This window comes from Pungitius pungitius, chromosome 5 (assembly GCF_949316345.1).
Source record: "Pungitius pungitius chromosome 5, fPunPun2.1, whole genome shotgun sequence".
Taxonomy (NCBI): Eukaryota; Metazoa; Chordata; class Actinopteri; order Perciformes; family Gasterosteidae; genus Pungitius; species Pungitius pungitius.
Window position 1 is genome coordinate 13,611,045 of NC_084904.1, and position 12,362 is coordinate 13,623,406.

Consider the following 12,362-nt stretch of genomic DNA (forward strand, 5'->3'; position numbering starts at 1 on the left):
CTTTGACGTATTGTTGACAACACTGGGTCTGTGACCCTCTTTATTTAAACATGCGAGTGTTTTATTTGTGGAATCCGTGTCAGGAGTCAAATCTTTAATCATGTTTTTGTTTTTGCACAAATGAAAATGGATGGACGTTTTGAACCCTTGAAATGAAAGGTGCTCCGGGTTAATAGTAGCTTATATTTAGCTCAATTTGTACAGTAAGTCTTTTCTAATACCATTAGGTAAATTAGGTGTGAGGTGATTTATTTGCCTTATTCCTTTAATAAATCATTTAAACCGATTCTGAAGCTTAAAACATGCTAGGCAGAAGACGAATGGCTAGATCACTGAGACCTTATAAACAGGAAGCCACATAAATCAGGTAATAAACTTACAACATGTTTTGCATAGCGCTAATTACTAGTGTTTTTAATTTGTCCGGTTCAGGCAGGGTTCTGTTGCCATGTGTCACATCTCATTGCTCTCTGGTGAGTAATGAATGATGCGATTCAGCCTAATTCATGTTATGGATATCCCCTTGCTTTTTTTTTTTTTTCTCTCCATGTGTACTAATTAAATTCCCTGCACTGGAATAATGCCGCTTGAAATATGCAAAAAATATATGTAAATACTCTTTTAGATGAATTTTCACCATGCATTTCGCAAATAGGGTCAACATAAACAAACAGTAGTTTTAATGTACCACACGCTTGTTGTATTCATCATACTGTACTTGCACGCAAGAAGACATGCACGCATACACCGTAGTGTCAGTCCCTACAACCCTAATAACTCACGGCGGGCTCTGTAATTGTGTTGGCAGCAGTATTGTCCTTGCCATAGGATTACTGCTACTATTGTACGGGAAAGGTCCCCTTTCTCGCCGCTCAACAATGTCTAATAAATCCTGGGCCAGAGAACATTGATGCTGGGCACTGACTGTGACACAAAAGAGGGGAATTTGGGAAGAGGCTGCAGAGGATAATGAACAGTATTTTAACTCGGCAGTTTAACCTCCAAGCCTGTCAGGACTGACCTTTCGCCAACCCCGGCGAGAGTCTGATTTCTCCTATTCCAGTTTTTTTTTTCTTTCTCTCCCCTCCTGCTTCACTCCCTTCTCACTCTTTTCTCCTGCCCCTTCCCTCGCCTTCCCCTCTCTTTTATTCTTCTGCTGACAGAGACTATACTTGAGTAAAAAAGATGGAGAGAGGGAGTGTGTGTGCGTGTGTGCGTGTCTTTGCGTGGGGGGTTAGCGGGTAGGGGCTGGGACGTGTAAGAAGTGTCAGTCCAAGACATTTACATGAAAAGCAGTTAGTAGTTGAAAGGCGAGCTGTTTCACAATCTGCCTGTACATTTTCTTTTTTCTCACCCTTTCTCTCTGGCTAAGTCTCTCTCCATCTCTTTTATTGCCCTGCTCTATGCCTAGCGAATTGATGTGAGAGCAGGGCCGACCCCCACACGTCTACGGCAGACTGTTATTGAGTCTCATTGAGGCCTACATGACCCTCATCCAGTGTGACCTTTGTACAACCTTTTGCTTCACCTGAAGTTGACCTTGAAGGAATGCGCCTGTCAACATTTATATGTCTGCTATTAATAGTGCCCCTCAACTCATGTTTTTTTTTTCCCGCCCTTGTTCTTCTTGGTCACTTTTCCATGCATCCTTCGTCTCTTTCTTTTTTCTTTCATTCCGTCTCTCTCATTTACACAGCAGACGGTACGAAGTGTAAATCAAGCCTGCCCGTTTTCTTTAGCAGGGCCCTGATTACGGCTGATGAAGTTTTCAAAGAGGTGAAGGGGACAGCACAGCTGCTCTTCCCTATTCACCGCATACAGATTTATGTTTCCCTTTCTCCTTTTTGTCTCCTTCTCCCCCACTCTCGCTCTCTGTCCTACCACATTTTCAGCGTTATCCATATCGATCTGACTGTGCACTTAGAACCTCTCTTTAACAATTGGCTCCTGCGGTTGATACAGGCATTAATGGTGAGTGCGGATAGAGAGAGAGAAGAAGGGAGGGAGAGATTTAAAACTGTTTGAAGGATTTATGTAATTTCTAAAGAATAATCCACAGATGTCACGTTAGGAGAGTCTCGTACACATACTGCTTCGTCATATAGTTATCCAAATCACTCCAAGTTCACAGCAACCCTTGTCTTTGGCTAAATATTTGCTTTTGATGGATATGTCATTGTGGACCGTAGATGAAGCAATAGTGTTGATACTCTGGCTTATAACGCTGGTCCTGTCCCGGGGTCCTGACCCTCCCCGTTGGATTTATGCTCAGAGGAATCTGCCAAGACTTGATGGGGTTTCAATCCATTCAGCTCAATCAGTTAATGAACTTGACAGTAATCGCAAAAAGTGCAGGGATAAAGCATTCAGTAAACTTTATTAATCTTTCTCTTTAATTGAAAACATTTACTGCAGCATCTACAGAACTATTACTAGGTGAACGGAAAGGAAGAACTGCTTTTGCTGAATCCGACAATTCTGACGGAGGCATTGGTTGATCTCCTCATTGGCTGATATTCATCCAGTTTCCATGCAGCTTTTGTGACGACCTAAAAAACAACACGTAGCATTTTGTTGCCGTGATAATTCAGCAAGGGAGCACTTTTGTCTCATAAGATTATCCCAAACAAATACAACCAGATATAAAAACAAGAGACTGATTTGATTGAAAAATAATTGATCTTAATTTTCAAAGGGAGTAAGAAGAACTAGTTGTTCCACTGCAACCCCCCTGCACAGCATTAATAATTATGCATGGGTGACTAATGTGAAGACACTGTATGCTAAATATACAAATCCCCTTTCTCCCCCATGCTCCAGGGTTCAGAAGGAATAACACATGACGGAAAAACAAAGCAAACATCAAGCTCATAAAATTAACATAGCAAATGACCTGAAGAAGAGGCTCAATAAATACTCTGATCTTATCACCTTTAAGTACTCCAGCACAACTAGAGAGCAGCCAATGAAAAACTACCTCCTTAATCTCCCGTACCCTCGAATAAACTTCTTACAGGAAACCATCTTTCCAGCAACTCTGCAGGGGTCTGGACAAGGGCGCCTTCCCCTGAAATTGATAGATTCTGTAGTTTTTGGGAGATCTCCGACTTTTGCTCAGACAGATTCACCCTGACCTTGGACTCCAACTCAATTTAACTGTTCCCTCCTTTTTGTTTTGGCCTCCCTTTTTGTGATGAAGGACATGCTGTCTGAGACACAGCACGCTGAAAGCTGTCTTGTTCTGATCTGTATTCAATCAGATCTACAAAGGGGTGTGTGGGGGTATGTTTTTTTATTTTTTATTTGCGCGTCTGTGTGCATGTACCCTCGCATGCATTGTTTGTGTCACATACCCACCACCTTTTCCTCTGCCTTCTGTGCTCCCTCAAGCTGTTTATGCAAGGTGAGGTAGCAGAGCTTTGTACAACTTTGAATGTTGTCTCTTACGAGTGTTGTCAGAAGAAAACAGTCGTTTTAGAGATGAAGAGAGGATCAATCAGCCTTACCCTCCTCACCTGCCGTATGTGTCATGTGTCGTTTGGTTTGTCATTCTTATATGCTGCAGGTAGAGCACATGCATAATCCCCTCATTTGATTTAGGAGCATGTTTTCTTGTGCTAGCATGTGGATGAAAGTGATGGCTCCCAGCATCTGAGTTTTACAAGTATACACATTAAGCTCTGAATGTGGGTTAGGCATTGTTGGAATTTGTGTGTTTGCAGTAAGTTAAGTTTTTTGCAATTTTAGAAAAGAAATAAAAGCAATATAGTACTTTATCTTACTGCATTCTATTAATTTTAGCTGGAAACACTATTTAAGTGTAATAGGCTGATGAGAAACAAAGTCCTTAATTATTAAATCAATCACTTGAAAAACATCTAAATATAGAATAAAATGAAAACTATTTGATTTAATTAGATAAAAACACATTAAAAACACATCAATGTAAAATGAACAGTAACTATGCAGAATGGAATCGCTAAAGTTACACTTTAGATGCATTATTGTCACAGCCCAAAGTCTCCATTTTATCATAATCTAATCTACAGCATTATAGATCACAATAGGCTTTTCTTTCTTAATAATCTGTTATAAATTGATGCATGTTATTGAAATATTTGTCTAATTCCTCTATCATTGCGTCTCTTCCAATATTATATTAGTTTGTCCGGGTTTCCCATGTTCCCTTTCTGTTGTGCATTATACTTGTTTCACTAGGGGCCGATAGGTTTAGACTAGATAAAACTGTCCTTTGACAATCCAACACTCGTTTTCAAGGCATCCTGCAGCAATAACAAAATCAACAGAGGGTTAGGGTTGAACAAAAAATGCTTGTATCGAAGAACAGGGGCATATGATGCACTAGTGTCTCTTTCGAGGTACACTATTACATCCAAGTCGGCATCTTGTACAAGATCACTCGTGTGTGTGTGTGTGTTTGAGAGACAGCTGCAGATATACTGGGGGCGACCAGAATGTCTTTCTGTCGTGGACAGATCGGGTCACTCAGAGCAAACAAAATATACGTAGTGCAGGAACACCGCACACACACACAGCCCAAAGGCTACGGCATAAATCACAATTATTGAGGCTGGAGACACTGACTGGTCCACCAGCACGGTGCAACACAGGGAACTTCTCCAAATCAAACTCTCTCCCCTCTCTACCCTTGCTGAATGACACTCCCAAAATAACGATTCGTGTGGGTCACAAGTAGCCAAACAAGACAGGAACACGAGTTTGTGTATTTTTAGGCCACAACCCGGAGCCTTGGTGTCAGCACAGTGAAGAGAAAAGGGCACGTCGGCGTGTGTTTTTGCACTCAGCCAGTGACCTGGGTAATTAGGAGAATGTGTGTGTCTGTGGGCATATGTGTGTGTGTGTGTTTGTTTGACTAACAGTCTCAGTAACTGCCTTCCGTCTCCACCTCCTGTCCGTCGGGTGACAGCGACAGGTATTTGTCGTTACTATTAGTGAGCGATTAGGCAGCTGTTTCATTTCGTATTTTACACCGATCTGAGCCGCTGGATTAAAGAATTAACATTTGACTGTCAAAACGGAGAAGAGAATGACAGGTATAAGTATTATGTTTTTGGAGAGTTACATTACCTTTAGCTGTTAAGATTTTCCACTAAGCTCTGTGGGAGTACATGCATGCGCACACATTGTTTTTTCCTGCCTCAATCTAAAAGATCTGATTTAAACTGACATTGGCTCCAGACTTCCTTACACAGCTCTGATGAGTAGGCTGACCTTGTCTCAGCCTGACCCGGTGTGACCTCCTGTCCTCCAAAACCCCTCAAAGACAAAGCCTCATTAGGAAGGAAAATGGCCCATGTCACACTGTGTGCGTGTACATGTATGTCACTTGTGTGCTTTTGTGCTGAAATGCTGTCTCCATCTAAAAAACACCGGAACACCTCAATGTCGTGTAAATGAGCTCACCATCATTTTGGTGATCTGTTATTCATACAAACAAATAAAGCTGCCTAACAGCAGTTAGAGGAATTTTCTACTCACTGAATTCTTATGGGTTTCATTTAGGTTGGACAGCAGACTTCAATACTGCAGATATGGTCACAGTTAATTTACCACAGATCAACACCAGACTTGTAAAACCACACAGATCATAAGCGTGTGCGATTAGCAGAAAATGCTTATTATTTTTACAACTTTAACACTTACCTTACATTTGATTTGCTCAAGTTGGAAGTCATCATAGATGGAAGATGTGACATTGGCGTGATGCTAACTCCAAGCTGGTTGACAAAGGTCAAATATCGGAGATCATTGCTTCATAACCATTTCAATAAATGTATGTCTTTGTATTTGTTTGTTTTTTGTTAAAAAGGCAACGTTTAAGTCGGGAATAATTTCGACTTACACAGAACTGACCTATCAGCTTTCACAGAGCATATTAGCTTAGCTTAGTTAGCATTGTGGTTAAATCTGCGGGCAGCTCCCAGTGCTTGTTCACTATTCGGTGGAACATGACTCCTGTTCAGAATTTTACAGATATATTTTTGATTCTTTTGGAAGGACAAATTGCAAAAAATATTACCGTATTCATTAACTTTGTTTAATATAATACCTACTTCTAACTTTACATGCAAACAACAATAAACAACACACATGTATTTCTGCAATACAAACAAACGGCAATTCTAAATTTTTTGTACAATGTCACTTGACAGACAAAATCTTTCAACCTTTCAATTTAAGAAATTTAGATATTTTAAAACATGTAGATTCTCATGTCAACGGCAAATTTACATTTTGCTTGTGATATTCAAATTATTTTCGTTGAATCAAGTTGCAAGGATTTTAAAAGTCATAAAATGATTGTCAAAAACTAAATGCTGAGCACAACAGATGTCAGAACTTTGCATGCACGTGTTGCATGCACTAATGAATTGTAGACACTCCCAACAGGTAGACAGAATGCAGGAGACAATGGGCTGTTAGTTCTCTCGACATAATAAGTTCCCCGGGGTACATGCCATGACTTATTACTGCAGCTTTCCTCCCTGCCAGAAACTTTTAGGAGATAAAGTGGTGAGGAACACACTTCACGTCAGTATTAATGATCAGAACTCAATGGATGAAGAATTCAAAATAAAACTTCTCTTTTAATCACTGAGTTTTCTCGGTAGGGCAGTTGTTAAAGTCTTGCACAGCACATTCTAAATAATAACATAATTTGTTCAAACATCTGCTTCATATCTGTTTCTTTTGTCTGCTGTGATGCCAGACAGCAACTGAAACTTACTAGATTTCAAGGTCATGAACTGCACGAGGTGTTGAAGAAAACAGATGTATTTCTATGTAAACCATGTGTTACATGTTTTATATTGATTTGAGTATTGATTTGTATATGCTTAAAGATTTATAATAAAAATCCACAACATCACAGGTGAGATAAACAAATATTTATATAATGAATCTGTTAGGGTATATCCACATTTACTTTTTCAAAAGTAATATGTTTTTAGGCTTTTTAGAGTACACAATGATTATATATTGCATGGTGGAATATATTTAAAATGCAATAAAATAATCAGTGTATAAATGCATTCAAATGCACTCTAAATGAATGTAATCCTGCAGTTCTGTCGATGTTTTTTAACTGTTCTGCAATTTGTACACGAGTCACAGAAGAAAGAAGGAAGTACTTGAGGAAAGGAGGACTGATATTTGGAGTAATGAGATGCACCACAGGTGTAGCCTACCTTCTGCTGGTAATAAATGACATCCGGCCCCTTAAAGACAATTCTATTACCTCCCCAGTCATGTGCAATCAGTCTCTGTCAGAGAAATGGATATGCACACGTGTTACCAAATCGGTAGCCAAGCCCCTATCAATACAGGCTGATCTCAAGATTTATGCCACTGCTTTGGTGTGGCTGGTACACATTTAAGACTGAATTGCAGCCAAGTCATTCACTCATGATCTTAATAAAACCACCCACATATAATTGTTATGGATAATTTCAAAGGGAATAGCATGTTAATGTTCATTGTTATTTTCTATTTATACCAAGCAGTTTGATTCATGACTCTTACAAGCTTCTTTAACAAATAATAAAAAAATTTAAAACACCCCACTATGTTTAGCATCATTGACCTGTGATGGACCTGTGAGACTCATTATTTTCTCTTAGAGACGAGCATAACTTCCCCTAAATGCTTTCTTCTCTGGTTTTTCACAGAAGTACCAATATTTGGAGACACACTTCACTTGTAGGCTTGCATCCCTTGGATGCCTTTTTTTTCTCTAACCAAGGCAGCTTTTTGTTTACTGGCAAGAGCTCCACATGGTTTCTGAACTCTTTCTCTATATTTTTTTCTCTCTTCTTTTTTCTATTTGCCGTTTTGCATTTGCCCTCAAAGGATGAAACCGGAGTCAATGAGAGCCAGGGGTGTATTGGTCCCAGCAGGAGTGAGGTGATCAGACCCTCTTTGGGTGTCACATATCTGGCTGGTTAAACTGGGAGCAGACCTAAACACCCGCAGACACAAACACATGATTGCATGCTTGCCCTGTTTTTTAGAGGAGGTTCTCTACAGATTGGTGTCATTTATTTAACCTGACGTCCAAAGTGTTCACTGATAAAACACTGTGGTCATGAAAAGAATTATCCTCTGGAAATACCCAATAATGATGTCATGACGCTATTAGTTTACTGGTAAGCGATCAGGGAATCAAACATGAATTGTATAGATGCGGGACATTATATACAGTAGGCATTCTGTGTTATATTCCCTTTATGTGTCTGCATTGATATGTTCATGCTACAACTAGCATTTTTTTTTTTTTGCACCTGATACATTTCTCTCTTCTTGTGGCTGTCAAAATATTTTAGTAGGAGAGACTTTTAAGAGAGACCTTGAGAGCAGCACAATAACACCACTTATGCCTCTGTTGGAAGGAATGAAATGAAAGCGAAAAAAGAAGCTTTCTCGGGCAGCGGCCAGAACATCTGGAGTGCAGGAAAACACCTAAAGCTGCCCTGATTAAAATCACACTTTTCCTCCCGAGCTGTGACAAAATGACACTTAAAAAACAGCCAGCCCTTAGAATAACACCCTCACATATTAGAGTAATACAAGTTAAGTCTCTTTTATTAGATAAAGGTAAGCACCAATAGAACTTGGCTCAGGTTCAGCTGAGCGTGTGATGTCTGTTTAGCCTGCGTGTTACACGCCACCTCAATAGCGAAGCAAGTTTTGTTTTCTTCTCCCCTCTTCAGCTAATTTATTTGTGGACATTTTCAATTCTCATAATTTCATCTTAAACTCGCCTCTTGAACCTTGACCCCTCCCCCCCCCCTTAGTTATTTTCAATTCCTTTGGGCTTGAGTGCAGGCTGGGTGGCCGGGCCAAAAGGCAGGAAAGAGGAAAAGGCTAGATAGACTCTTTGGGATCTGTTTACACAAACGGGAAACTTTTTGGTGGGAGATAAAAGTCCGCAAGAAAATTGGAGTGCTTTTCCCATCGTCCCTGGACTCCTACTCACATCAACTCTTCTCCTGTCACTTCAACAGATGTTTGCTTTAGGAAACCGTAAACCATGTCTGCATTTCAATGTCTGTTATCATCTTATTACTGTGACTCTCCGAGCGTCATATTAAGGACTTTGCCAACGGCTGTGGATCTGCTACAGGCCAAAAGCGATATTTTGTAGTGTGTGCAACCAGCACCACAACAAGGTTGACCTCAGAGGAGACGTCATTAGCGGAGGTTTTGTCGTCAAATCATATTTAATAAGACACACGGCTGCAGATACACTGATGGAAAACTATTTGATCGACTACCTGATTCCAAAGAGACAACTAAAAAAAAAACAAGCCCTCTATCTATGACCCACTGTTTGTCCGCATAAACCTCTAGGCCGTAATCTCTTTGGTGCGCAATTAATCCACTCACTGCCGTTCCAACTTTGTATTACACACCGATTTGTATAACCCCTCTCGCATAAGCGGCCTGTATCTATGTTAGCTCAGCCCTTAGTTTTTTTGTTGCAGCCTTTTACCATCACCTCCACCACCGAACAGCCAGACAGACAGAGGGAGAGAGAGCAAAGCAAGCTGGGAGGGAGGGTCGACATCAAATGTGATGAATGCCTTTCTACGGAAAAGCTGTATGGAATGTCCTTGACTTTAATCAAAACTATTTGTTTTTGGGGCGGCTCGTCTGTTGTCTCATGCGCTCATGTCCACTGATATCCTGACATTAATTACACCATAAATCAGGCCAAGTGACGCCTGGGCTTTTGGTAATGTTTCAGGGCCGCTACAGAGATGGCGGTCATTGAGGAGAGTGAGGAGGGTGTCTTTTGGAATGCGAGATTATGAGGGGGTTAACTAGCCCCTTGAGAAAATAAAAGAGATGTTTGAAGTAGAGCTATGCCAAAGCCAAGCAAACCACAGCCAGGCTGTTTTTGATATGCATGATGTTAGAGGGGCGATGTTATACAGGGTACGAAAGAAACAACTACTATTTGTCCAAAAATATAATAGCGGAAATGCGGTTGATTTGTAATGGGATTCCTTTCTTTCTATATATTTGACAGCCACATTTGTACTTCAGCAGCATCAAAGACTTGGGCCAGACACAACTGATAAGCTGCTCTCTGCGGATAAGTGAATGCCTCGACTCTCTGCTGCACATCCCTCATTTGTCGCTGCGATAGTCCGTTCACATAAACACACAAGTCCACTCCGGGCCAGAATCTAAACAAATCTGACATGATTGATTTTTCAACGAGGCCATGAGATAACTCTTCATCGGCCAATGCACCATGACTAGAAAGGCCCTGAAATCTCCATACAGTAGGAGGGCCAAGCAACCACTGCTGCCCATTTGTATGCTTGATAAGAAGGGGAAAGGTCGAACAGATGTTTTTTATTTTCAAGGGTCACCAATTGTTCTACCTCAATTAGCTTGGATTGCAGGCATTAAGATGTTCTGTTTTAAATCAGAGTGAACTTTCACGCGCAGAAATTGTTAAGATGTGACTCATTGCAGGCTCTTGGAGGCTGTAATTGAGCTGCCGCTCTGGTTTTGTTGCTGTGGTTAAGTACTTATTTCTTGCATGGATGGCAAACACAAGATGATGTGTGTACAGGTGAACACGACGCGTAAAATGGAATTATTGCTCGTTGAAAAGATACCTCTCCAATAAAAATAGAGACTTATACTTCTAAAAAAAACGCATTTAACTTTTTCGAGCCACAGTATAAGTGGTGTGTGGCTCCCCCTTGACGCCCCACCGCCCTCCCGCCCCTCGTCACAGTCAATGCAAAACTGAGGAGCAGTACATAGATCACAATCACAAGAGCTGTTTGGTTAAATCTCACATTGCCAAGAGAAAGCTATCTAGACAGTGCCTGCCAAAAGGAGTGTGCATTTCTAATCCCTAGATGGCTCATAGGCGCAACAAATCTTATCTATCTACATGCTGTCAAAAAAATGTCACTGCCATATCAAATGGAGAGGACGATACCTGAAGGAGAGGTGCTGGAGGGAGGGAAAAAGAGTGGAAATCTACAACAATGTGCATTTTCACCAGTGTACACGTGCACACTCTCTCTCACACACACACACGTCTACACAAATTCGCTGGAGGGACATGGAGCTGTCGTCAGTTGACAAACAAATGACAGACAAATGACATGTTGGAACACCTCCACCAGGCCTGATAGTAATCGCCCTGTGAGATTGTGCCACTGGCGTATCTTATGGAAGGAGAAAGAGAAAGAGAGAGGGGGTAGAGAGTGCCAGGCTCGTGTTATTTTACACAAATAAAACCCCTGCCAAACACCGGATGTGATTGCTTCCGCCGCTTGTCAACTGTGTTCAATCTAATCTGTCCATCAATCAGGGTTGCAAGGAGTCAGGGCATGGTTAAAAGAGCGATGATGGAGAGGTGGACCGGAGTAAAAAGAGGGATTTGTAGCATCGGACAGAGGATTTGATACTGAAGATGTGGCAATAATTCTTTTTTGTATTATTTTGTTATATTCACATTTGTATACATATGCATCTATTATGGAGTGCCTGTATTTGTCCGTGTGTGTGTGTGTGCACACACTTGTGTAGGAGCTTCATTGCACTTTGCAGGGATGGGTAGCATGTATCCAGCAGTGAAGCTGGTGGATAATTGGCATCATGGTCAGACTCTCAGCAGTCTGAGCTGACCCAAGAACTGTAACAAAGTGGAAGAGAAGGGGAGAGAGACAGAGGGACAAATCTACGGCAGACAGAGTGAGTACATATATAATAGAGGAACATGGGGGTTATTTATTTATTCATGAGTGGGAATATGAATATGATGATGCATGTGCATTTTTTATTTTTTTTGTGTGTTGATATGGAAATACATCTGCAAATGTTGGAGCACATGATGACGTATGAGCATACACAAATGTACGTTGTATGACTGCAAATGTGCTCGGCAAGAGATAAAAAAGGTAACATTTAATTTTGAGCAATAAAATGATTAATACTCCTATTCCTAAAAACCTATTCAGCCCAAATTAAACATGTATGCTTGATGCACTTATGACTCATCAACGTGTCATGGTTGGACACACGCTTGTGACCTTTGTGTTTGTGTGTGTATGTTGGAAGTCATGCTCAGGACCCTGCTGGTGGATACAGTATAATGTGTGCTTTTGCTTCTCCCTTAATTCAATCAAGTCCCTCCCATTGCTGTGGCCTCTTTATTCCAATTCGATTAGTGGGCTAAAGCCATCAAGATATCCTGGACAAAATGAATGCTTGTATTAATCCCCGCAATTTCCATTTAAAACGTAAGAGCATTGACTTGATTAATAAGGGCTGATGCTGAATAATTACAC